The sequence below is a fragment of the Pseudonaja textilis genome, chromosome 6 (genome assembly GCF_049901715.1).
Source record: "Pseudonaja textilis isolate UNSWEBS1 chromosome 6, rPseTex1.2, whole genome shotgun sequence".
NCBI lineage: Eukaryota > Metazoa > Chordata > Lepidosauria > Squamata > Elapidae > Pseudonaja > Pseudonaja textilis.
Genome location: NC_141995.1, coordinates 31,273,432 through 31,298,114, shown reverse-complemented (window position 1 = coordinate 31,298,114; position 24,683 = coordinate 31,273,432). Strand labels below are relative to the sequence as shown.

The window sequence follows — 24,683 nt, the reverse complement described above, 5'->3', positions numbered from 1 at the left end:
ATATCAGCAGAGAACAGGTTCTATGTCCGCTGCTCTTCAGAGCTACCAGTCCTACTGTCCAGAGGTGGACAGAACTGGTAGAAACCCACCCCTGTAACTGTCCAATAGCTAAGAAGCAGAACAAAGAAAAAATACTCATTTGACCCAGAGAGCATAAGGGTCTGAATGTTGTACGAAGTACCCACAAAAAATAGAGAACATTTACTCAACCCTCAGAAACCTTTCAAAGATAACCCACATAATTTTCATTGCCAATCTTGAAATGCTCTCTCCAGCTGACAAAGACCACAAAAACTGTCTTGCAATCTCATTTCACATTCTTGTATGCTATGTTCATGGTGATTTATAATAAATTGGACTGGCCACTGTAAATGGAGCTGCAAAACCACATGGCACTTTTCCTTTTGGCAGTTTGAAATGACTGGTGAAGTTGTAGCTTGGCAGTTGATTTTCTGTGGATAGGAACAGCACCCTGGAGTTGGGAGAAAGGGTAAGGCAAGAATTCCTACCTGTGGAGGGAAAGGTTCACCCACAAACCCTATAGAGATTCAACATTCCTACTATGAATCTGCTTTTCTAGGAATTTCTTCTCTACTGCAGCTGATTCCAGTGATAAGTGAAGGTCTGTGAACAAACAACTGATCCAGGAACAATACAAATTACTATATCCCTGTGAGAAAAGGTGAATATGACTTACTTCTGCCAAATACCAAGTTTTTGATATAATTTCTTATTTGTAGTGGAAGGATTTATAATAAACAATGCACATGAATACTATTCAGGTTAGGGAGAAGAAAATAGCATAGACAGGTCAGCCTTAGGGCTAATTCAGACTTCATTTTCAGCAAGCAAGTTTCTCACAGAGTGAGTAGAATCCTGAGACAACTCAAGAATCATGTTTAAAGAATATGCCTTATTTTTTATCTCTATTAATATTATTAGTTTCACTCTAGCACTGGTTCACCTTTGAGAATGTGTCAAATCTTTTAATGACAAGGATGTTGATATATAAGTATTTTGCCAGATTGTATCAGGCAGAGATTGTATTAAGTTCCCAATAGATTTCATAGCAATATAGTAATTTGTTTACAGGATTTATTGCTTCATAGCCAAAATTTACCAAAATAATGCATATAATAATTGCATATAAAAAAGGAAGCAAATTCTTTTAAAAGAACTTTCATTTATAAAATATAATATTTACTTTCTAATGTGATTTTTATATAGTTGCCTTTATATGGATTAGTCCATACAAAGGACATCACCTAAAGTCACTTTATATAAATTTGATTCATAAATAAATCAATAAATGTTGAACAAAAGTAAGGGGTTTTTTAATTTTCAAAAGTTTTTTCAGATAACCAATGTTAAAGCAATGTAATTTAAAATAGAATGAATGCATTAAAGGGTTTTGTATTTTAGGAGATGTGAATACACTACTTTGTTTAATGTTTGAAAAGAAAAAACTCAATGAAATATATTTATAGAATACTACGATAGATAGAAAATTGGACTTTTTTCTGGATGTAAACTTCTGAAATATCATGTACGTATACAAGATTATTTTTAATGGTTTTATAGTGAAGGTTGAATTGTGTGTTAAAGAAGAAAAGAAGTTAAGGATAAAAGAAAAATGCACAGGATATAAAAACAGTCATAAATCACTTTTTCAGTGCCCTTGTAATTTCGAATGGTCACTAAATGAACTATTGTGAGTCAAGGACTGCCAATAGTTGAAAGTTCATGCAGGCTATGTCAGTCATTTATATTACATTTTCATATTTTTACATTGCTTAATCCTTCACGAAAAACAAGTTTAGTTTAATATAATATCTATTCTAATGTTATATCTGTTCCCTTGTTATGGGACTGATTACCTTTCCCAGTTTCTTGAGATTATATCTGTGCTTTGTCAGAATTTATTTAAAGTTTGGAAACATAATACCCTAAATTATATGCTAAGGTCATAAAGTGCATATGTTATGAATACATTAAAAAGTAATGTGGTGGTTTTAAGTAGATTTAACTTTTTAGTAGGCTTTTGTTTTGTCAGGACTGTACAAACGACTTCAAAGTAAAGTAATAAATTTAACATCAATTTTTCTGGACACTCCTTTTCCATAAACCATACTGATCATAATAATATTCTTCTAGTTTAAATTTCAAATAGGAAAAATTTTAATGAGTCACAGCCAATTTGCTTAACCAAGCAGCTAAAAATATTTCTTGGAAATGTAATTAATTGCATTATGTTTAAATTAAAAATAATTTAATGGTCATCTAAAAATATTTCTTGGAAATGTAATTAATTGCATTATGTTTAAATTAAAAATAATTTAATGGTCATCTTAATGTTGTCAGGAAAAACACAATAAAAAGTTTTTTAAAATGATACTACAATAACAGGATCTTGAAAAAGCTGGCATAAGCAACTGTCTCTGGATAGTATATCCATTATTGCTCCAATACTGGTATTCTGATTTATACACATATAACTTACCACGATTGTATGTCCTGGTAGACTTATATTTCTTATTCCAATAATACCCATAATATTTAACCATAAACTTTATTGTGTACTCACAGAAACTTTGTACAAGCTCTATGTGATCATATATACAGTAGATAAAGTATTATTTTTTTCATTACAGTTTGCATTCCATGTTAAAGAATTTGAAAATAATAGAATGCACAAAATTATTCTTTTTGTTTTATGGAATGGTAATTAGAACATGTTTAAATAAATGGGACAGCAACATGTGAATCAAGTGAAACCAGACAATTCTTTTTACTGCATACTTGATTCAAGGGAATCAAATATTTTTCAAGCTATGAACCATTTTTATAAACAGACATCTTTAATTGTGCACAATCCTTTTTATTCTCTTTGAGACAAGCTATAACACATCCATTTTTCTATGAGTACTTCCTAATCATAAAGTGTATGGACCAGAAAGAATATCATTTGCTAAGAGATGCTACATTGTCCTGTGGAAGGGCCATGGAAGGTCAGTAACAAAACATTTACTTTGCTTGAAGTCCTACAAAAATTTGCAAAAATCTTGATCTGAAAGATCCAGGAAATAGCTCTGCCTGAAATATTGACCAATTGCTGTCTGACAATGATAATATAAGTTGCTTTTTTTTTTTTTACATTCAGGAACATCCTATGATGAAATTATTCAGTTTATGATAAACTAATCTCTGGATGGACCACTGATGCATAGAAAAACTATGCGCCTGTAGAATTAAATATATTCATTTATGTTAAATAAAATCACATCATTACCTCTGTTTCAAATACGTCATAGCTTCCTAAAAGGGGAGTGTCATGCCCCTGGTGGAGACTGACTCTTTGCGTACTGGCAAACGCTGGAAACAAAGTGTGAAAATATCTCTAGTTTATAGTTCATTTCTGAGTTTGGCATCCTTCCCAGTGTGTGTTATCTGTGGACATCCTCCAGCCCTTATCTTGCCTGGTTTGTGTTGCTTTTTTCCTTCTTTGTGTAGCTGTGTGGGACGTTTTTTTTGTCTTCCATCAAAGATATTCAGAGCTTGGAAGCAAACTGAAGGAATAAAAGGGCCTTCACCTGTTTTCTGTGACTTTCTGTTTGTTTTGTATCCCACCATGGGTCATCTCAGGGAGATCCATATGTGTGAAACAGAATAGGAATATATACTATCATTTATCATTTCTTTTCTGTGTTTTGCTTATTGTTTCTTAGCTCAAAAGGAAACAACATGAAGATTGTGTGTGTGTGTGTGTATTCACACAATTATTACAGTTAAGGTGTAGGTAAGAAAACTGTCCTGAAGGATCTTGCATACGAACTTGCTTCTGTATTAAAAGCTTAGGATCTTCCATTTTGGCCTCCACTACACAAAGCATTCTCTTGTATGATTATTTAATCTGACTCCCATAACCAAAGCTGCTAAGTGTTGGGGAAGGGTGGAATTGGTATTGTTCCAGTCTCTTGTAGTTCTCATCTATATTTTTCAAGTCTAGCCAAGAACCTTTTATTTTCCAAGTTAAAATAATATTATTTTCCATTTGATAGGATAGAGAAGTTATTTAAAACAATTACGTCTGTATGTGACTTATGAATTAAGATTTTCCCAGTTGCTTAGATATTGCCATTTCCTTGTGATGACAACACATGTAGACGCATTTGGATCTTTTTAGCCCAAAAACTGGGGATATTAACATTATTATACTTTTATGACTTTGATTTCTGCCGACACTATTGATTTGAGAAACAACACATAGTTAAAGTTTCAAGGGAGGCCTTATTTTAGTAGAAACAGCTCAGAGCAACTAGTCTTTTTCTGTGCTTTTCTTTTCTATCAGCAGTTATATGTTGGCCAACTTTTTATATTGAATTATTGAGTGAAGAAAATGGGAGGGAAGCAATGTTTTGGTTTATCTTCAACAGTAGTCCAGGCAAGAAAATAATTGGATAATTCTGATTTCTGTGGTACAAAACAAAGTAGAAATGTGCTCATGGCACTACCGGAGTCTCTCACAATCAGCTAAGTGACCAAAGAAAAGTTATGTAGACACTCTAAAGAACTGCTATCATTTAGTAGCTTTGCATTGTACAATTTATTAAATCTTATTTTTATTCCTAATATTCACCATGAACTGTGAACCAGATTGGCTGAGGCTGGGGAATCTAACCTGGAATTCTGAGATAGTTTTAGGTTTTGGTATGTTGTTACTAAATATTTGATAAGCAGAATACTTTTTGATGCATATAAATACTAGAAATTACTCTCTATCCTTTGTTTAGTTAATGGAACTTGTACTTCAAACCTTGATTTCCTTTTTTTTTTGTATAAAACCTATATAATTCTCAACTAGAAAATGCATTGTCCAAATCCAGTAAACCTAGCTAAATATTCCCACTCTGATGACCGTTCACAGAGGGAAATTCAACCCAATTCTTACTAATTATTATACAGCCTGGAAATTTTTCAGGTTTAAATCCACACATCTCAAGATCATCTAAACTAGAAATGTTGATCTAGATACATTAAAACTCCACATACCACCTGACCTGGTATTGTACTACAGTTAAAGAAAATTTAACTTATTTAAGTAATCTAATCTTCTGGATTCACATAGCACACTATATCATGAAGTAGGAATGGGGTTCCTACAGTAGTCATATAATACAATAACCTAAAATGCTCTAGAATATTAGTAGCTTGATATGCCATGCAATCACAGGCCATGACTTTTGAAAAAGGTTGCGCATCATTTCTACAAATATTTTCTTAGAGTCATCCAAGATAGGGAAAAATAAATATAGAAGAAATGTTTAAAAGTTCCCCAGAATCACTGGGAATTGGGTGGCATACAAATTTTAGTAATAGTAATAATAAACTATAATCATTTTGCAAAGTCATAAAATGGGCTACCTTTTAAGAAGCACAGGCTATTTATGACCTCTACAGGTCTCAAGCTAATGACTTATAACAGAGTTGAAAGGGACCATGGAAGTCTTATAGTTCAATCCCTCGCAAAAGCAGGGGACCTATTTGTCCTATTTCTGGACAAATGGCTGTCCAACATGTTCCACTGGTTTTGTTCTCACTGTCATTAAATTTCTCCTTAATTCTAGGTTGCTTTTCTCCTTGATGAGTTTCTATCCATTGTTATTTTTCATGCCATCCAGTGCTTCAGAAGGCTGTTGCCAGCTCCCTTGAGTAAAATTAGATGGAGCGAGTTGAGCAGGACATGTCAATCTGGCTGTATTTGGAAATAAGACTAGCTGATCAGAATCAAGATCAGAATTAAGATAAGCCCTTAGATAAAAAATAGGCAGAAATCAACCTTATCCATTTGCATTATGATAAACAATATTATGGCTACAATATTATGTAGCCATAATAACAATTAGTTTGTAAACAGGCAACTTTCCTAATAGCTATTTGTAGCCTATCAGTATTCCAAATATATTATATCAAAGTAAATTGGGTAACATAAAATAATAGGCATGGTGTAAAGAAGTGAATATGGCAAAAGAAAACAAAAATTAAAAAATGAGCAGGTGTTGAATTGTGTGGACTGAATACAACAGTGAAAGACCAGTACAAAAAATATTAAGATGGTTTGGTCTCATAGACAGAATGAATGAAGGTCAAATTGCAAAGCAAATATATGAATTGATTGGAAGCAATTAGAAGATGATAATGAAGTGACTTTTTGAAATTGATGAGAGATTTGAAGAACAAACTACATATATGAAGTGAATATTGATATGATGGATGCAAATGGCTTTTAAGAATAGAAAAATGAACTAGTATAGTGAATGATTCTGCTGTAAGCAAAATTTAATTAAACTTTTTCTCACCTCAAATCTTTGGCTCGTTATTTTTTTTTCCTTTCCTGCATTTGCAAATCATCACTAATAGTAAAGTAATAGAATAAAGTAATAGAATAAAATGACAGGTAGAAATGTAGATTTTTGACAGTTTGCTCTGGTTTACTGTTATTTTGCCATATATTTTATCATAAATAATATACAGGTGTAAGTTCCATGCAGTTACAAAGGAATTAATTAATATAATGGCTCTAATACAGGTTTGGTTATATAAAAACAAAAAGTCACTGTCTTCTAAAACAACCAAATTAACAAGCCCTAATTTTAATTTGCAAATGTATAAAACCATCTATAAACTATAATCCATTTTCTATATCTTTTCCATTGATTCAAATGTTTTATTTCAAAGTACTTGTTACTGTTCAAGAATCACTGCTAATATTTAGTTTCAAACTTAACCATTGTGTAAGTTGTGCCTACTATGAAAAGAGAGAGAGAAATGAAATGCATTCAAATAATGAAAATATTCCTTGCCTTTTAAAAATTTGCTTATATTCAGGTAGGTGGAATTAAAATTTGTCCACAAATTCATTGTTCTGGCATTTAATCATAAGGAAAATGTGGTAATTTAATTAAAATAAATAACATCAGTTGGATATCCCTTAAGATTGAAACTGAGGGAAAATAATCTAATCCATCAGGTTTCCATTTTGAAAATGTATTAATATTAGACCACAAGTTTGTTTACAATAATGTAATCTAATGCTGAAACAATTTAAATCGAGGAAGCCAAAATGTATACTGTTCTGTTTCAGTTTCTTCATCAAGCATTTGTCAAAGTATAATATATCTTAGCAAACTTTTTTTTAAAAATAATTTGAAAAAGGCAAACGTGGTAGTACATTTTATTAGGCATGTTCTTAACAAAATGCTTTAACATTTTTTTAAAAATCCAGTATAATATTAAATGACAGAATGATTGTAATGATGGAAGAAAAGATCATATACACATTTTATTAGGAATCTTAAGAAATAAGATTTCTTCTGAAGTTAGAATAATGATCTAAAAATCATTCTCTATGTGAATGGCTGAATTTCTGTGATCTCAAAAACTACTCACAAACTACTCAAAAACTACCGCTAGACAAGTTCAGCTCAATTCCTTTCATATACTTGTTGGGAAAAAAGCCTTGGTGTCAAAAACCTACATTCATATAATTGGATTATATCCATTTGTGACTTGGTCTTAGCAAAACTCAGTGTTGGTCATCTTCTCCAGTTATTGTAGCATCCCAAACTCTGGGATTCCCAAAGGTTAGGAATGGAATAAGGTAAGTTTTGTTTCTCTTATTAGCTTGTAAAAAATACTGAGCTCATGAATCTAGTGGATTCAAGGATTTGTCTAACAAAGTAAGGAGGTTCTACATTTAGGCAAGAAAAACCAGACGCACAGGTATAGAATAGATGGTACATGGATCAATAGTAATAACTGTGAAAAGGATCTTGGAGTCCTAGTGGACAATCACTTAAATATGAGCCAGAAGTGTGCTGCAGCTACCAAAAAGTCCTAGGCTGCCTTAACAGAGGGATAGAATCAAACTCACATGAAGTGTTACTACTACTTTATAATGGCCTGGTAAGACCACAGCTAGGATATTGTATCCACACAGTCACCACACAGGTGGGATTCAGCTGGTTCGCATGGTTCACCCGAGCCATTAGTTAATTGCTCATGTAGTTCCGAGAACCAGCTAAAAATAAAGTGCAAAAGAGGGTTTTTTTTCCCTCTCTCCCTTCAGTTAATAGTTCTGGGCAGACAGCCAAGAACCACTTAACAGTTGCAGCTGGAATCCAGCCAATGCACACTGAATCAAGTCAATAAACAACAGAAATTGACAGGATTAGGGCAGGGAAACCCATCAATCATCCATCTAAGAGATAGGATTAACCTCTTCCCTTTAGGAAGAAAAACAAGATTACAAACATTTTCATTATAAATAGTGTTAAGTAACATTTCTGTGATCAGCTGATACTCCCTGGAATTCCCCAAGACCTTTTATAGCTGCTGCAGTGTTGGCTACTTCTTGTTTCTTCCTGGAGGAAAAGATACAGGAGAGGACAACGATGCAACTTGATCATACAGGCCATGAATTTAATGCATATGTGGTTCAGCCAGATGTAATTATTTTGCTGTGAAGCACCCAATTTAGAACATAGAGAACATAGAATAGTAGAATTGGGAGGGTTAATGGCTTTTGGCAGCATGCCCAGGCTTTCAATTAGCTTGAGCAGCTGCTCTTAGCTTTCCTCTCAGCTACTGTTTTTTTTTTTTTAAAGGGAGGAATGGCTGTTTTAAATTTTCTGTATTGTTTTAGTGGTTCCTGGCCCTGTCCTTTTGGTGTGTACTTCCCTTACTCTTTTTGAAAGCTTCTAGTGATGGAACACCCACAACTTCTGAAGACAAGATATTCCATTGGTTGATTGGTCTCACTCTTAGGAAATTTCTCCTTCGTCCTAGGTTGCTTCTCTTTTGGTTAGTTTCCATCCATTGTTTCTTGTGCCTTTCGGTGCTTTGAAAAAGAGATTGATTCCCTCATTTTTGTAGGAGCCCTTCAAATTTCCTGTCAGATAATTAATCAATGGAACAACTTGCCTCCAGAAGTAAATGGTCCAACACTGGAAATTTTTAAGAAGAGATTGGATAACCATTTGTCTTGAAGTAATGTAGGGTTTCATGCCTAAGCAGGGGGTTGGACCAGAAGACTTCCAAGATCCTTTCCAACTCTGTTATTCTAATCTATTCTAAATATTGGAACAGTGCTATTTTATTGTGAGTTGGACTAATCAAGTTGGCCATGCCCACCCAGTCACGTGACCACCCAGCCATGCCCACCAAGTCATTAGGAAGTCATTAAGAGAAGAGCAACAAATTAGGGGACTAGAGGCTAAAATATTCCTGCAAAAGAACAGTTTCAGGAATTGGGAATTGGGTACTTTAAGAAAAGAAGTACTAAGGGTGATTTGTATTCCATTATTTAAGAGAGTGCTACAAAGAGGAAGTCAACCTATTGGCAGTACCTGAAGGCAGAACAAGAACAAATGAATGGAAACTAATCAAGGAGAGAACCAATTGGAAAATAAGGAGAAATTTCCTGTCAGAACAATTAATCAGTGGAACGACTTTCTCCAGAAGTTTTGGAGCAAGTAAAAGTAAAAACACTGCAGGTTTTTAAGAAAAGTTTGGAGAACCATTTGTAAAAATGATATAGGGCCGTGATGGCGAAACTTTGGCACACATGCTGGAAGTGGCACATCAGCTGTCACCTGTTGCTCTTCTGGGTTCCAGCACGCACATGCCCGCTGGCCAGGTGGTCTTCACACACACAAGAGCACCGGAACTGGAAGAGCAGCTCCCAGCGGCTGAGCTTCTGGTTTTCAACAGACGCATGCATGCCGGCCAGCTGGTCTTCGCACGTGCATGTGTGCCAGAAACAGGAAGACCAGGTGGCCAGCACACATTCACTCATCAGAAACCAGAAGCTCACCTTCCTAGTGCATGCATGTATGCTGGGGAGCTGCTCTTTCGGTTTCCAGCGCTCCCATGCACACAAAGACCAACTCTTCTGGTTTCTGGCACTCCCTCATGCGCTTCTGGTTTTCAGTGCTCCGTCACATGCATGTGCTCCCATTTCAGCACTTGGTGCCAAAAAGGTTCACCAACACTGGTATAGGGTGTCCTTTTTGAGCAAGGGGTTGGACTAGAAGATCTTCAAGATCCCTTCAAACTCTGTTATTCTGTTATATTTATTTAGCATCTTTTACTATTAAATCATCCAGTCAACTTTCAAGTCTAAAGGGGACCTAGAAATCATAATTTCTAATGAGGCAAAGTTATATTTTTCAGAAGATAGTTTCCTGATATTTTCTTTTACTTTTTAATCAACATAAAAAAATAAGAATACAGAAGATTTTTGAGTATGTATTCATAATTCTATGATTTTGGCATGATTTTCTTCAATCTATATGCAAGTTAATATAAAGGACACAAAATTGTTGGTAACTTGTTACAGAAGTAGAGGAAAGTGTATCATTAAGAGGCTCTCTGTCTTCTACAAATGGTCCAGAAATATCCCAGTTTCTTAGAGAGTTTTGAAAAGAGGTTTTCTCACACTGGCTATGTCGTGCTTTTATTTATTTGTAAAGCAATCATTTCTTTTTTCAAATGGTCTGTTCTGTATTTATTCTTTCCCAAATTCAGGAATCAGGAGTTTCATTTTTTTAATATAAAGTTATATAGGTAAAGACAAGTAAAGAATGCTCCTCACTCAAACGCTGTGATAATTCTTGAAAAGAAACAAAGATGAAGAAGTATGCATGTACAGGAATAAAAAAAGACAGGATTGTACTGACTAAAGAATGCAAAATATGCAATCAAAAATAAACATATTTCTTTACCACAAGACAGATGTAATTCAGTACATACCTTCTTAACAGAAGGAAGAATCACAGTTTTTCTAAATTCAGTGTGAGTTTATATATATATTTTAATTGGCCACTGGAGAGATAAAACCCCTCAACAATAGCTCCTCCTCTGAATAGAGAAAGAAAACCAACAGCTTAGCAAGTCCCTGGCAAAGCAAAACAGAATCTGTTTTAAAGTCTGGTATAGCAGATGGTAAACAATAAAAAGAAAACATGATGAAACTTGAAACAAATCCATATTCATAAGGGATGAGATGTGAGTTCAGAGTCTGCATGCTAAAAAATCCCCTTTTAGTGAGGTATGTCTTTATGTCAAAAGTTTAGGTAGTAAATGCAAAAAAAAAACACGTTTTGCAGATATTTTCCAGTTCAATCCTTAGCGTGCAGCCTTTGAAATTTACAAGTGACATGACAGAGGAACTAAAGGACTTATTCAATAATAAACACAGCATAGAATATTACCATTCACTTCCAAGTATAACAGGTTAGCAAGACCAATTGTACAATCCAAATTAGTCAATATGCTAGCCTCATATTGGTCTTGATTGCTGCATATCAATTTAAAGATCAACAATTATTAGTATAGAAATGAAGAATTTGACTCAAAATGTTCAGAAGCTACAAATAACCTCAGATGTCTCTGAGCTAATCACAAGGATTAACTTGGGGGACACCCATTGAATCTTGCTACCAATTTCTTTAATACATTTTCTTTAAATCATTTTTCTTGTCAGGTAATATTCAATAGCTTCACACCTGTATTTGGCTCCACTTACATTTCAAAAGGAAATAGAGATAATAGCATTATATCTATAGTGAAAAATATGATAATTATACTTTGTTTTTGAAATTATATTCTAAAACATCAACAAAAAGCTATTTTGATGGCCAATACAACAAATTCAGAAGTATAGTTGTCAGCAGAGTCACTATGCCTGTATAGTCAAGAAAAATAAATCATTGTCAGAAAATTTTCAAAAATTAATTAATTTTATTTAATTAATTGACTTAATTATTATATACTTATAATATAATTAATTAATTTTAATTAATTAATTGACTTAATTATTATATACTTATAATATAATTAATTAATTTTAATTAATTAATTGACTTAATTACTATATACCATTACAAATAGATTTGGCTCTCTCCTTGGAAGTTCTATTAAGATAAATGTTGAAAAACTTTTCTTAAACTGCTCATGTCACAGGATTCTTTATTCTGAAAGGTGCCATTGCTGAGAATCAATGCAATCTATGAAGCTCTAATGAAGATATCAGGATTGAATTGTTTATTCAATGATAGCTGACAATAATATGTTTTCCTAACCAGCCACTTTAAAAAAAATCTATTTTTTCCTCATGGATTTCTAAATTTGAGTTCCACTGAGATACATTGTTTTTATTTTTGTCAATACTTCAGCTATTATATCCTTTGATGTGTTTCTTTTTAAATTCACCAGAATTACCCTTATAAAGCTCCTTAAAAAGTGAAATTCATGAACTGTTCATCTGTCTCATATACCATTAAAATTATATAGATTCCCATCCCTAGAGTAGCTTCTATGTTTTTAAAACAAATATTTATAGACAAATGTAAGAAAAGATAATTATAAATTATAAAGTAACAAATCAATTTTAACTCTATATTAAATGCCACTTATGTCTTAACTAGTTTCAGTTGAGTTCAACTATCATCAAGAACTTTGTAGTTCCACTTTCTGTCAATCAGAACAGACACCTGCAGTCCTAAGAATGCAGACAGAGTCCTGTGGGAACCTCAAAGCGTATTGTGTCTACCAAATCAGGAATTGCTTCTGTCTGATAGCTGCAGTTAAAAATAAATATATGGAGAAATGAACTCTACTCAATTGCAGTCAGTGTAGTAAGTGACTTCCTTTGTTTTAATTTAATTAGACTAAGGAAATAAGTGATCATGAGAATTTTTACATTATTAATTCACTCAGATTTCTGACTGCTTGTCTTGGATGAAGTTTAATGTTTAGAATTAAAGCTTGCAAATACTACTTCATTAAGCCATATGCTTCTATTCTTATCTACCAATTGAATGTTTCAAATGTTAAGAAAGAGTTCCATCCTGTTCATAAAATTATTAGAACATTTTGTTACACAGTCTATTATACACAGCAACCTCTGTCCCAATCAGTTACTTCTCTAAGCAAAATGTTACAATAATAGTACTCATGGACCATTGTTGTTTTCAGTCACTAATGATTAGTGTTATTCTTGCACTGAAATTGAAAGTTATACTTAAAATGGAAAGCTTTAAAAACTTATATTATCACTTTACATCTATATTGTGCTGGGTAGTATAAATATTTCTTTTATTGCTTGTTGTTGACAGGGAAATGGGGTTATTGTATATTGGGTTTTATTTTTTGTAAGCCAGCTAGAGTCACTGAAAGTGAGTGTGTGGCCTTATCAATTCTCTAAATAAATAAGTAAAAATAAAATGCATTTATAACTAAATGTTCCTATTTTCCTATATTTCTGTTTTGTTTTGTATTGTCGATTTTTTAAATTAGAAGCCTAAGTAAAGGGAGGTATGTAATCTGTTCTGAAAATCTTTCCAGTTGAAGAGTGATTATAAACAGTACCTTCAGTAAAGCCATCATGATTCATCACTTATACAAGCACTTATTTTCTATAAATCCATCTTCTTCTAAATGAAATTCCTCATAATCTAAACTCTGTTTTTAATGTTTTATTGTAAAGTTTACTTCTCAATCCATTCTACATCCAGGCCAGAGTTCTGGGGAAAGAAAACACTATACTGGAAGAAGGATGCAATCATTGGATTTTATATGAAAAAAGGCACAGAAGGTTACAGAAACTCTTTTCTGTGAGGATATACCCCCGCATTTCTGACTCCAAATATGATGAAGGTTGTAAAGAATGCTGCTCAGAAGCTGTATGTATATTCAAAATCTACTTAATGTACACATAGTAATTCCTCATAACATTGTGTACCTTTTTCCCCAAAACCTCAGTACAAACATACAGTATCAGTCTAGAGTATATTCTAAATATTTTTGCTTGTCTTGTTTATTGTTATTTATTTCTATTATTTATTCTTCCACAAGCAAATGAATGTGCACTTTGACCTCCTCCAACTTTCTCCATAGTATTTTTCTATCTCGTGCCGTGAGTTGAGTTGGGTTGAGAAAAAGTGACCAAATCAAAGTCATTCAATCAGCTTCCAGGGCTACAAATGGACTTGAACCTTGGTTTCCTTTTTCTAAACCAGCATCTTAATCACTATTACACATCTATATTTAATTACAGAAAAATTACCCTAATGCCACCAACAGTTTCCTAATTTTCTGTAAATGAGAATAATTTTATCTTGATTATGACAATAAGCTCTGCAGAATTGAGAACTTTAATCCAGTTTGATATCAGAGGATTATTTTTATACAGACATAAACATACAGAAATACCTATACAACAGAGAGAGAGAGAGAGAGAGAGAGAAAGAATAATCTCCTCCTTTTCTTTGGAAAGTAATTTATATATTAATGGAATATGGCAAGAAGTTATGTTACATAATGTTATATTATGAACAAATTGTCCATAGTACAAATAAGAGAAATAAACACAATAATAAAAGTAGCAGTCATTATTAATTTAAAATCAAAATAATACATAAATAAGATCTATCCTAGATGTATTTTAAAAGTCTTCCTCAGTAACTCTATTTTAATCTGCTCCAGATTAATCTTCTCCAGCAGGGTCGGGGAAAGTCTAGCCTCCAATGGAAAATTATTCCATGGGATGGGGAAGAAGCACTTTCTCATAACTTCAATCTCCTTGATTAATTTAAATATATATGTACTTCCAATGCTTTTCTTTTGAAAATAAAATCTAACATTGTATCAATACCAGACAATGAGCCAATGCTTTGGAAACTGTTATTTAATTTTTAAAATAGCTGGTCATGTTCATAAGGGGCCGTTGTTTCAGAAAACCACATGCTCTTAGGCTCATCAACCTAGTTGCACAATTCTTTGGATCCAATAAAAGTTTTGGAAGGTAACCAGAGTATACTCACAAAAACAATGCTGAAAAATGAATGAAATTTGCTTTTATGTCAAATGCCTTAATTGTCAACATAATGTATATGTAAATTAGAAGAAAGTTAATCATATAAGGAAAAGTCTGGGAACGTTTTTATCAGCCCAAAGAGCGGATATCTAAATCCATATTTACTAAAGAGTACTATAATCATTCAAGAGTTGAAGGAAAGTAGGAAAAGTGAACACAAGGACATTTTGTTCTATTTCAGTAACAGGGACACATAAACAACTTTCCAAATGATAAAAATGGAAATTATATAATTATGGTTCAGATGTCAGAACTAAAATTGGGAAAAAAGATTTAATTTTCAGGTCAGTTACCATTGAGGAAATCTCTTGAAGAATAAAAGACTACTTTCACGAAGTGGGTTGCCTAACTGATCATCAGTTCCTCTTTTCTCACTTTCATCTCTGTGAGCCTGCAGAGAAAAACCAACAACTTTGTCAATCACTGGCTTGAAGGTTTGCCCTGAAAGGACAGCAGTCAGTTAACCTCCAGATAAGTGGTAAAAGACTGCAGCCAGCTCTGCAGAGACAAAGCAGCTGGCAAGACAGAGTAAACAGGAAAAAACTTGTGCCCATCTACCGGGAAGAACATTGACAGGATAACCATAACTCTAAAAAGACCTTCCCAATATAGGATGCCTGTGAAGAAAAGAACAACAGCAAAATCTACCTCCAATTACTGCTTGAGACAGTTTATTAATCTAGAGACAAATTCCTGACAGAATGTCTATTTAGTCTTTATCCAATGCATTCTCCCTAATGGGAACCTTATTATGTTTGACACTGCAAGCCATTAGCCTATGAGAATTTTTGCATATAAGAGAAACAAATGCTTCAATTTTCTGCAGGTGTCTTGGATACATTCAATGTGCCAAAGAATGAGGTGTGCATTCTTGTTTTCCTGCAGTGATTTCAAATTAGAGTGGTTCATGCTTGAGGAAAACGTGTCCATCAGGCAGAGCATAACATATTATTTATCTGACAAAGCCACAAAAACTCAGTAAGGAAAAAAAAACCAAAATTGAGAATAGTATTAGTTTACAGATAATTTTCATGTACTTTTTTTTTTAAAGGTACTGTTTCAGAATGCTCCTTATTTCATAAGTATCTGTTTCTTGATTATACAGTTCAGTTATTTTCAGGCAAATCATCCCCTGTTCAGCTAATTATTGATGTTCATTCTATTAAATATCTATCTGGCAAAAAGTATATTAGTTCTTAGTTCCAGAAGTGAAGTATTCATTGGAAGGAAAAATAATAGTGATTCCAAATCCACTATCTTTTGTATTTTTTATTTAAAATATATTTGTTATGAGGAAAAACAAAGCAGAAGAAAGTATGTGTATTCCATAGTGAAGTAAGTCGACTGCAGCTCAAATGTCTGAAACAGATGGTGGAACAGTTTAAGCCTGGCATCTGATAGCAACTAGATTTTACAAGGCTTTCTTGTTCTGTTATTAAAACAAGATGTAAAATAAAGCAAATCATGTTACTTGAAAAAGGTGCTGTTTCTTGTTTTAGTAATTAGGTTATTTAAATTGCCAAGAATATATATCACATTCAAAATTATAACAATGGATACTCTTTAGACTGAATTGGGCTATTTCAATGATTAGAGATGATCAAATTGTTGGTTGGGCAAACTTATTAGGGTTATTTGTATTTCAAAAATTATTCAGAAGGCTTTGAACTCCTGCCATACTCTTTGTAAATGGTGGCTAGAACTGAAGAAAGTGATAGGCAAGGCCAGAGTCATATATGATAAAATCACAATTTTCTTTTTAAAATGTCACTACCTTAGTTTCCTTTTATGAACTGTACTTTATTTGGTGTCTCTAACATTCTAGTAGGCTTATAGTACACTAAGCAACATAAAAACAATTAGAAATAATAAAAAAACAAACTGGAACACAAGAAAAAACAACAAAGGAATAAAATAAATCTAAAAGCATGAATGGTTCAATTGTTTATGAGAAGACATGAGACTATTAGTAAAGATTAGTATAGCCTGATAAATGGTTCTGAATGTGGGACAGTGGTGTGTGTGTGTGTGTGTGTGTGTGTGTGTGTGTGTGTGCGTTGGCAATGTCAAGAGGGTCTTGGAGAAAAATGCACATAAAAGAAAAGAAAAAAGAGTGAAAGAAGCAAAAGTTAAAGTAAAAAAACTGCATAAAAAGAAAGCTAAAGACCAATATAAACATTTAGAATACAAGTGAGTCTTCCAAAGTAAGGAACTGAAACAGTGGTGAAATTCAATTTTTTTTTACTACCGGTTCTGTGGGCCTGGCTTGATGGGCGTACAGGGGAAGGATACTGCAAAATCCTCATTCCCACCCCACTCCTGCGGGAAGGTTACTGCCGGCTCTCTGAACTACTCAAAATTTCCACTACCGGTTCTCCAGAACTGGTCAGAACCTGCTGAATACCACCTCTGAATTGAAAGTACAGGAAAGCAAACAGGATGTGAATTTGCCTGGAACAGAAGAATCATGTTATAGAAATCCACAGAAATATGATAGCAAAGATGTATTGCAATATGTGTAAAAAGAAAATGATATTTCTAAAAAAAATGTAGTTGACAATATCATGGAAAATTTAAGAATACAGGATTATTTATAAGAATAAAAGTGTAAAAATGTGGAAATATTAGAGATATTTGTGGATTGTATGTACTTTTGTAAACAGACAAAGTCATATTTTGGGGTGAGAACATGAACAATTAAAGTGATCAATTGGTATAGCTCTGGAAATCAACAGATCAAACTGCAAGCTTATGTTTCAGAAGGAGACTGGAGTGAATGATTGCAAGTTATATAATCAAACTGAACAACTGCAATTAAACAAATAGGAAAATGAAAGGGGTCAGAGGAAGCAGAAAGTGTGAAGCTATGGTTGCTTGGGGTTGATATAAGCATTTAAAAGAGAGTGGTGAGAAGTTTAAAGAACAGAAGCAATGGATAATGTAATGGTCCAAGGACCAAGCAAAGATAATTTTCAAGGCTAGAAATGTACTTGAGAAGACTTGCAAATGGTTTGGAGAGAAACTACTTTTAGTTTTGTACTATTACTGAGTTTTGTGTTGGTCTTATAACCATTTTTGATTCTGCAGAATATTGCTTATTCCAGAAAGAAATAACATAGTTTGTGTGTGTGTATCTGGCACAGGCATTCTCAGACACAACCAAGTATATAACACAAACTTAAAGCCATTTCCAAAATTTATTTTAGTTGGACATGTATTGCCCAAATCAAATCCAGCAAAACAGAACCAGACTGATTGAAACCAAAATGTGAAGCCCCCACCCCTGTGAAGCTAAAAAAAAAAACCAACCAATGGCATTCCCTTTTTGAACAGCTTGTTAAAATGACATTATAAGAGTTGGGGCTATTTAGGAATACTTACGTCATGAGCAAAAACATGTTTAGACAAAGAGGGAAAAGAATATGTTTAAACCTGCTTGGAAGCTTTAAAATAAGCCTAATTAACATTTTGGACAAACTAAGTGATGTTAATTTGTAATTCTGGCAAGATGCCTCATAGCTTTTTTTTTTTTAAGTGCATCATTATTTCTTAAAAGTCTTTTCTATGTGAAATGAAAATAGAATGCCTTACTGTTGGGACAGTTTTTTAAAAAGGAATTAACAAATAAGCTATAGAAACCAACCCCGAGTTGTTTAGAACTTTGAAGGACAGGCATCAAGGGCATTGTAAAGCATTAAATAAAAGGATAACAGCAATTAACCTCTTTAGATGGGTTTATGCAGTAAGTTGTTTTGTCAAAAAATGGATGCACCCTAGACAGCCTGGCTCTGCAGTAGGATCAAGACCAGATGGAGTTTATAAAAAGTGCATAAAACCCTACATGATATGGATAATGTCTGTTCAAGAGCTATTTTCAGTTTAACAAAGATGATGGAACAAGAGGGGATACATAAAAATTAAAGAAAATCTGATTGGAAACAGATGTTAGGAAACCCCATTTTAATACAAAGAAACATAGCTGTTTTGAATAGTCAAGAAAGCAAAATTGTTCAGGTAGAAACACGAGTCTCATTCATAAACAACCAAAAGGCAACCTGGGATGTAATGGAGTATGAATGACTAATGGATTTCATTTAGGCAAGGATTCTAAATTTGCAATTGCCATGTAATACGTTCAAAAGTAGATTGTAGAGGAATTCATAGGTTGAGATGATTGAATTTTTTTCCAGTCATCATTTGCTCAGTCAGATTTAGATTGTTTTCTACTCATCAATAGCTCTTTTATTCCTGAGTTTTCAAAACTACAGAAATTAAATTAACTGTGTGTCATTGCTCTTTGCGTTTTGTATCTTTTTCTTTGTTTATTCTCAAGCTGAAGAAAATAGTATATATCAACTGATTTCCTTAGATGGACAACTCCACAAGCTGATTATATATTAATAGTTAGGTTTTTTTTCTGGTTTTTTTTCCTTTCTGCCAAATTTTGCATGCCAATTTAAATTGCAAAACTGCAAGCAAGCCTGGTTTTCTCAGAAGTTTAAGTTCACAGATAACTAGGTACAAAGTTCAGACTAAAGGAAAGCTACAATTTATGGATATATGCAGACTTTTAAATATGCTTGCACAATCATAACAAGACAAAATCACAATAACCTCCATATCTATATTTGTTCAGCACAGAACACTGAAGCAAAATGGTTCTCATAACTCATGAATCAAAAAAAAAAAAAAAAATCAGGACAGGATACCAAATCTCAATGGAAAGCAGAATAAATAGCTTTATTGTCAATGGTTATTGTTATAATGGTGATTGTAAGTAGCTTAGATTTCCAAGTTCCTTACCCTTTTACCAGCAATGGCCATAGTAAGCATCTGCATTTTCTTCTCTGTAATGAAGTATTGTGTCTGTCTGCCTGAATGTTTCTGCTTGTCCTATTGCATTCCATGTATAAAATGAAATGCATTATATGCACTGGAAAGCACAAAGCAGTTTTCTCTATCTGTTGCTAGAGTCAAAGATGACTTGATGATATCCAATCAATCAATTTGAAGCTGGCTACATCATCTCACACCCCAGAAAACAGTGTGCAATACTCTAGCATTTAAAACAAAAAAGGAAGGAAGTTGCCATGACTCATCTTCCATGGATCCCATAAAACTAGTAATCCTGCTATAAATGTTCTTCTTTCTTTTCAACCTTGATCCTCCCAATTCCAGCCAAGTTTTTTAAGGACACTTTAACAAATAGCTTTCAGATTATTCAGTAGCTCTTATCAATAGCTGTAACTATTAGATTTTCACATTTATCCAGAGTGATACAATGATAGCATGTATTCTAATACAGACTGAAAAAGAAAAACGGAATAATAGTTTCTTAAATTATCCAACAGAGTTAATATAGAAAAAATTATACCTATAACTACTAAAGCTATAAACTCGTAACAGAAAATAAAATTCATTCTTATTGCCTTAAAGTTGAGACTGGTGACATATAGATTTAATAAATACATTCTAAAAATCTGTTTTAATAATACCTATATTTCATATACTGCAAAAGAGTAATAACACAAATTGAGACTAAAGTCTACTATATAATATTGATTAGCAAGATGACACTCAAGCCATCGATTTAAAAGAGAAAATAAAAACCTTATTTATGTGTGCACAAAAAAGAATGTTCTTAATTCTACTCTCGTAAGGCAATAGTCAACTAGTTTGCACCCTTGATTATTCAAAGAAAATTTGACATATAGGACAGAGACATGTATTTTAAAATGCCTCCAAAAAAGCACCATTAATACAAATCTTTTATAATTTCCATTTTAATATATAACATTTGTAATGTCAAATATAAAATATGCAAAGTTGGGTTGGCATCAACCTTATTTATATATAGCCAGGAAAAGCACTAATTTTGGCCAAGAAAACTGAAAAAAATAAAATCATAAGTACTCTGGCTCATCCTACCATGACTGCAAAATTGTGGTACTTTTTCACTAAAAAACGTTTCATAATGACTTTGTTTTGTGTATGTAATACCATATGCAGCATATTTAAGATGATCAATGTAATTAAACTCTGGGGAATATTAAGACCGTTGATTCATTTATTATATTACTATGGCTGCTATATTGTTCATCAATATGCATGATGCAAATTTGAAACTATAATGTAGTCTAAGTTGAAATCATTCATGCAGAACCAATATTTTATTCAATCACAGTTTGGTCTTGGGTAATCTGAGACTACATGTATATGTATATGTATATGTATATGTATATGTATATGTATATGTATATGTATATGTATGCATGGTTGGAAACATGTGAAAGAGACCTTTATACTGCAGTGGATATATAATCATCATTTTAGCTATTGTCTATCTACTACAAACTACAAATATAAAAAGCATAATATATATCCTAAAAACCTAGATAACAAACCCTAAGTGAAGGAAGAATAAAATATCCCCCCCAGCTATGTAGCCATCTAGACCAGGGGTCGCCAACTTTTTGGACCACAGGACCACCAAATTCATAATTTTAAATCCCAGGGACCACTAACCAGTTCTGTGGGCATGGCCTAATTTGTGGCTTGGTGGTCATGTGACTGGCTTGGCATGACTTGTATGTAAATATCAATATTTATATAAATATTGGATTTTTTTTTTTTAATAAATTTTTATTATTTTTTTAACATAAAAAACACAACAACAAAACATAAAAGTATCAGCTCCCCCATATTTTTGTACACACAGTAAGTCGGTTGGTCCATCGGTTTTGTGCATTCACCTCATAGTCACAATTACAGTTACTTTATATAATACTCTTATCAGTACAAATTTATAAATCCTAGTATCGCTATTAAAGAAGAAAAAAAAAAATTTGACTAAACTTTTATTCGGTCATGCCTTTATGAGATAACTATATTTTAAATATTTTATTCTAAAACAAATCTTATAATCATACCAATTCTATCCCAAATATGAAAAAGAAAGAAACAAAGAAAACTATTATATAGATATAGTATCAAAAACCAATAAAAGGAAAGGGAAAATAAAGTCATTATTATTCCTTATTATCTAACTTTTATGTTTTAATATTTCATCATTCAACCATTGATAGAAAAGATCCCAAACTAAATAAAATTGTTTATCTTCTTGCTCTCTAATTTCAAAAGTCAATCTACTCATCTCAGCACATTCCAAAATTTTCTTTACAACTTCTTCTTGCAATGGAATTTTCTCATTTTTCCAATTTTTGCAAATACAATCCTAGCAGCAGTCAATACATTTACAATCAAATATTTCAACTCTTTACTATAAGTATCTGGTAGTATTCCCAATAGAAAAACTCCGGTTTCAAGTCTATATGCTTCTTTGTCATTTTTTCCAGCCACATGTGGATTTTAGTCCAATATTTTCTAGCATCCTCACAAGTCCACCACATGTGATAGTATGAACCAGGTTTCTGATGACATTTCCAGCATTTTTCGGATTTGTTCTTGAACATTCTTGCTATCCTTGTCGGGGGAAATGCCACCTGTAAAACATCTTATACAAGTTTTCTTTATAGGCTGTAGACATTGTCATTTTATAATTTTGCGACCATAATTTCTGCCATTTCTCTAAATCAATCCCATATCCAAAATTCCTCCCCACGCAATCATAGTTTCTTTAACTTGTTCTTCCTCAAGCTTAATTTGCAATAAATAACCATACAATTTTTTAATCACCTTTTCATCAGTACCCATCAAAATCTTATCCAAGTCAGTTTGCTTATCATAAAATCCTCTGCTTTGGAATCCTCATAGTACTTTGAATGTATTTGCAAATATGAAAACCAATTCATCTGTATACCTTGTTCTTCCAATTTTTGCATCGATTTAAGTTCACCCTTTTCATCTAATAATTCCCCATAGTTAACTGTTTGTTCCTTTTTATAAATTATAGGATAAGAGAACGCTTCTATCGTCGATAACCAAACTGGAATTTTCAAATAACACTGTTTTTTTATCTTCTCCCAATTCAACCACAGAGACTCCGTATATAATGTCTTCTAAAATACCCCTGTGTTTTAGTTCCCTTGTACCATAAAAAAGCATGCCAGCCCAACAACAAATCATGACCTTCTAATGTCAACAATCTGGTTTTCCTTAATGTTATCCATTCTTTAACCCACGTCAAGTTTGCAGCTTGGTAGTACAACTCCCAATTAGGCAGACCAAACCCTCCTCTAAATCTAGCATCCTGTAAAAGCTTTAACTTTATTCTTGCTTTCTTGCCTTGCCATATATACTTCAAAACAATTTTATTTAAATCCTCAAAATATTCTTTTCCAAGCCTAATTGGTATTGTTTGAAACAAAAATAAGACTCTGGGTAAAATGTTCATCTTGATTGTTGAAATCCTTCCTATTAATGACAATTGTAAGTTCTCCCATTTTTTCAAATCTTGAGCTATCTGTTGTTTAAGTTTAATATAATTATTCTCCTTCAATGTACTACATCTTGATGTCAAATATATCCCCAGATACTTAACCTTGTTTGTAACTTGAATTTTTAACAGTTCTGCCAACTCTTCCCTTTGTTTCAGCAACATATTCTTTGACAAAATCTTTGTTTTATCTCTATTTATTTTCAGACCAGCCACCTCCCCATAGACCTCTATCTTTTCCAACAGTTTCGAGGCTGTTTCTATAGGGTCTTCCAAGATAAAGACTAGGTCATCTGCAAAGGCTTGTAGTTTAAATTCTTCCTTTTTAATTTTCATTCCTTTTATAGTTTTATCTTCTCTGATATTTCTATTCAACACTTCCAAAGTCAATACAAATATCAAGGGAGAAAGAGGACAACCTTGTCTTGTGCCTTTTCTTATATTAATAGGATCTGTAAATTCTCCCTCCATCATTACCTTAGCTGTTTGTTCATTATAAATTGCTTCTATTGCCTGAATAAATCTTCTAGCAAAGCCCATCTGTTCCATTAAAAGTAACATAAATCTCCAATTCACGTTATCAAATGCCTTTTGAGCATCTAAAAATATCAAAGCCATTTGCTTTTCAGGATGCGCCTCATAGTATTCCAGGGTGTCCAGAATTACTCTCATATTGTCTCTGATTTGTCGCTTTGGCAAAAACCCATTTTGGTCTGGGTGGATAAAGTTATTCAAGTACTTTTTAAGTCTTTCTGCTAAAATTGAAGCAAAAATTTTATAATCTGCATTCAGTAAAGAAATCGGTCTATAATTCTTGATTTGCAGTAGGTCCGCCTCCTCTTTTGGAATAAGTGTAATGTAAGCCTCTGACCATGTTTTAGGTATCATCTTTTTTAACATAACTTCATTCATAACTTCTAACAGTGGAATACACAGTGATTCTTGAAAGATTTTATAAAATTCTACAGGAAACCCGTCTGGACCTGGTGCCTTTCCATTATTTTGTTTCTTAAGTGCTTGGCTTAACTCCATCATTGTTATATTACTTTCTAGCATTTCTTCAATCTCTTTAGGTATCTTAGGTAGATTTGCATTCTGCAAGTATTGTTTAACTTTCTCCTCATCAATGTCTTCTTTCTTATACAAATGCTTATAAAAATCATAAATAATCTCTTTTTTTTCTTTGCTGCCATAACAAATTTTACCTTGGTCGTCTATTAACTGCGGTATTTTCCTCGACTCTTTCTCCTTTCTCAATTTGTATGCTAGCCATCTACCTGGCTTATTTGCATCCTCAAAATAATTCTGTTTAGCATTCCTAATTTTCTGTGCCAATTCTTCTTTCTCTATTAA

The 24,683-nt window shown here is 32.9% G+C and overlaps 1 long non-coding RNA gene across 6 annotated transcripts in view; it reads left to right on the top strand.

Moving 5' to 3' along the window:
• Positions 1-425: 425 nt before the first annotated feature.
• Positions 426-24,683, top strand: part of LOC148125438 (uncharacterized) — a 66,156-nt gene continuing 41,898 nt past the window's right edge. For all 6 annotated transcript variants that reach the window (XR_015744207.1, XR_015744208.1, XR_015744205.1 and 3 more), the window contains exons 1-3: positions 426-490; positions 581-682; positions 13,575-13,742. This is a non-coding gene — a long non-coding RNA (uncharacterized LOC148125438). The remainder of the gene's footprint in view (positions 491-580; positions 683-13,574; positions 13,743-24,683) is intronic.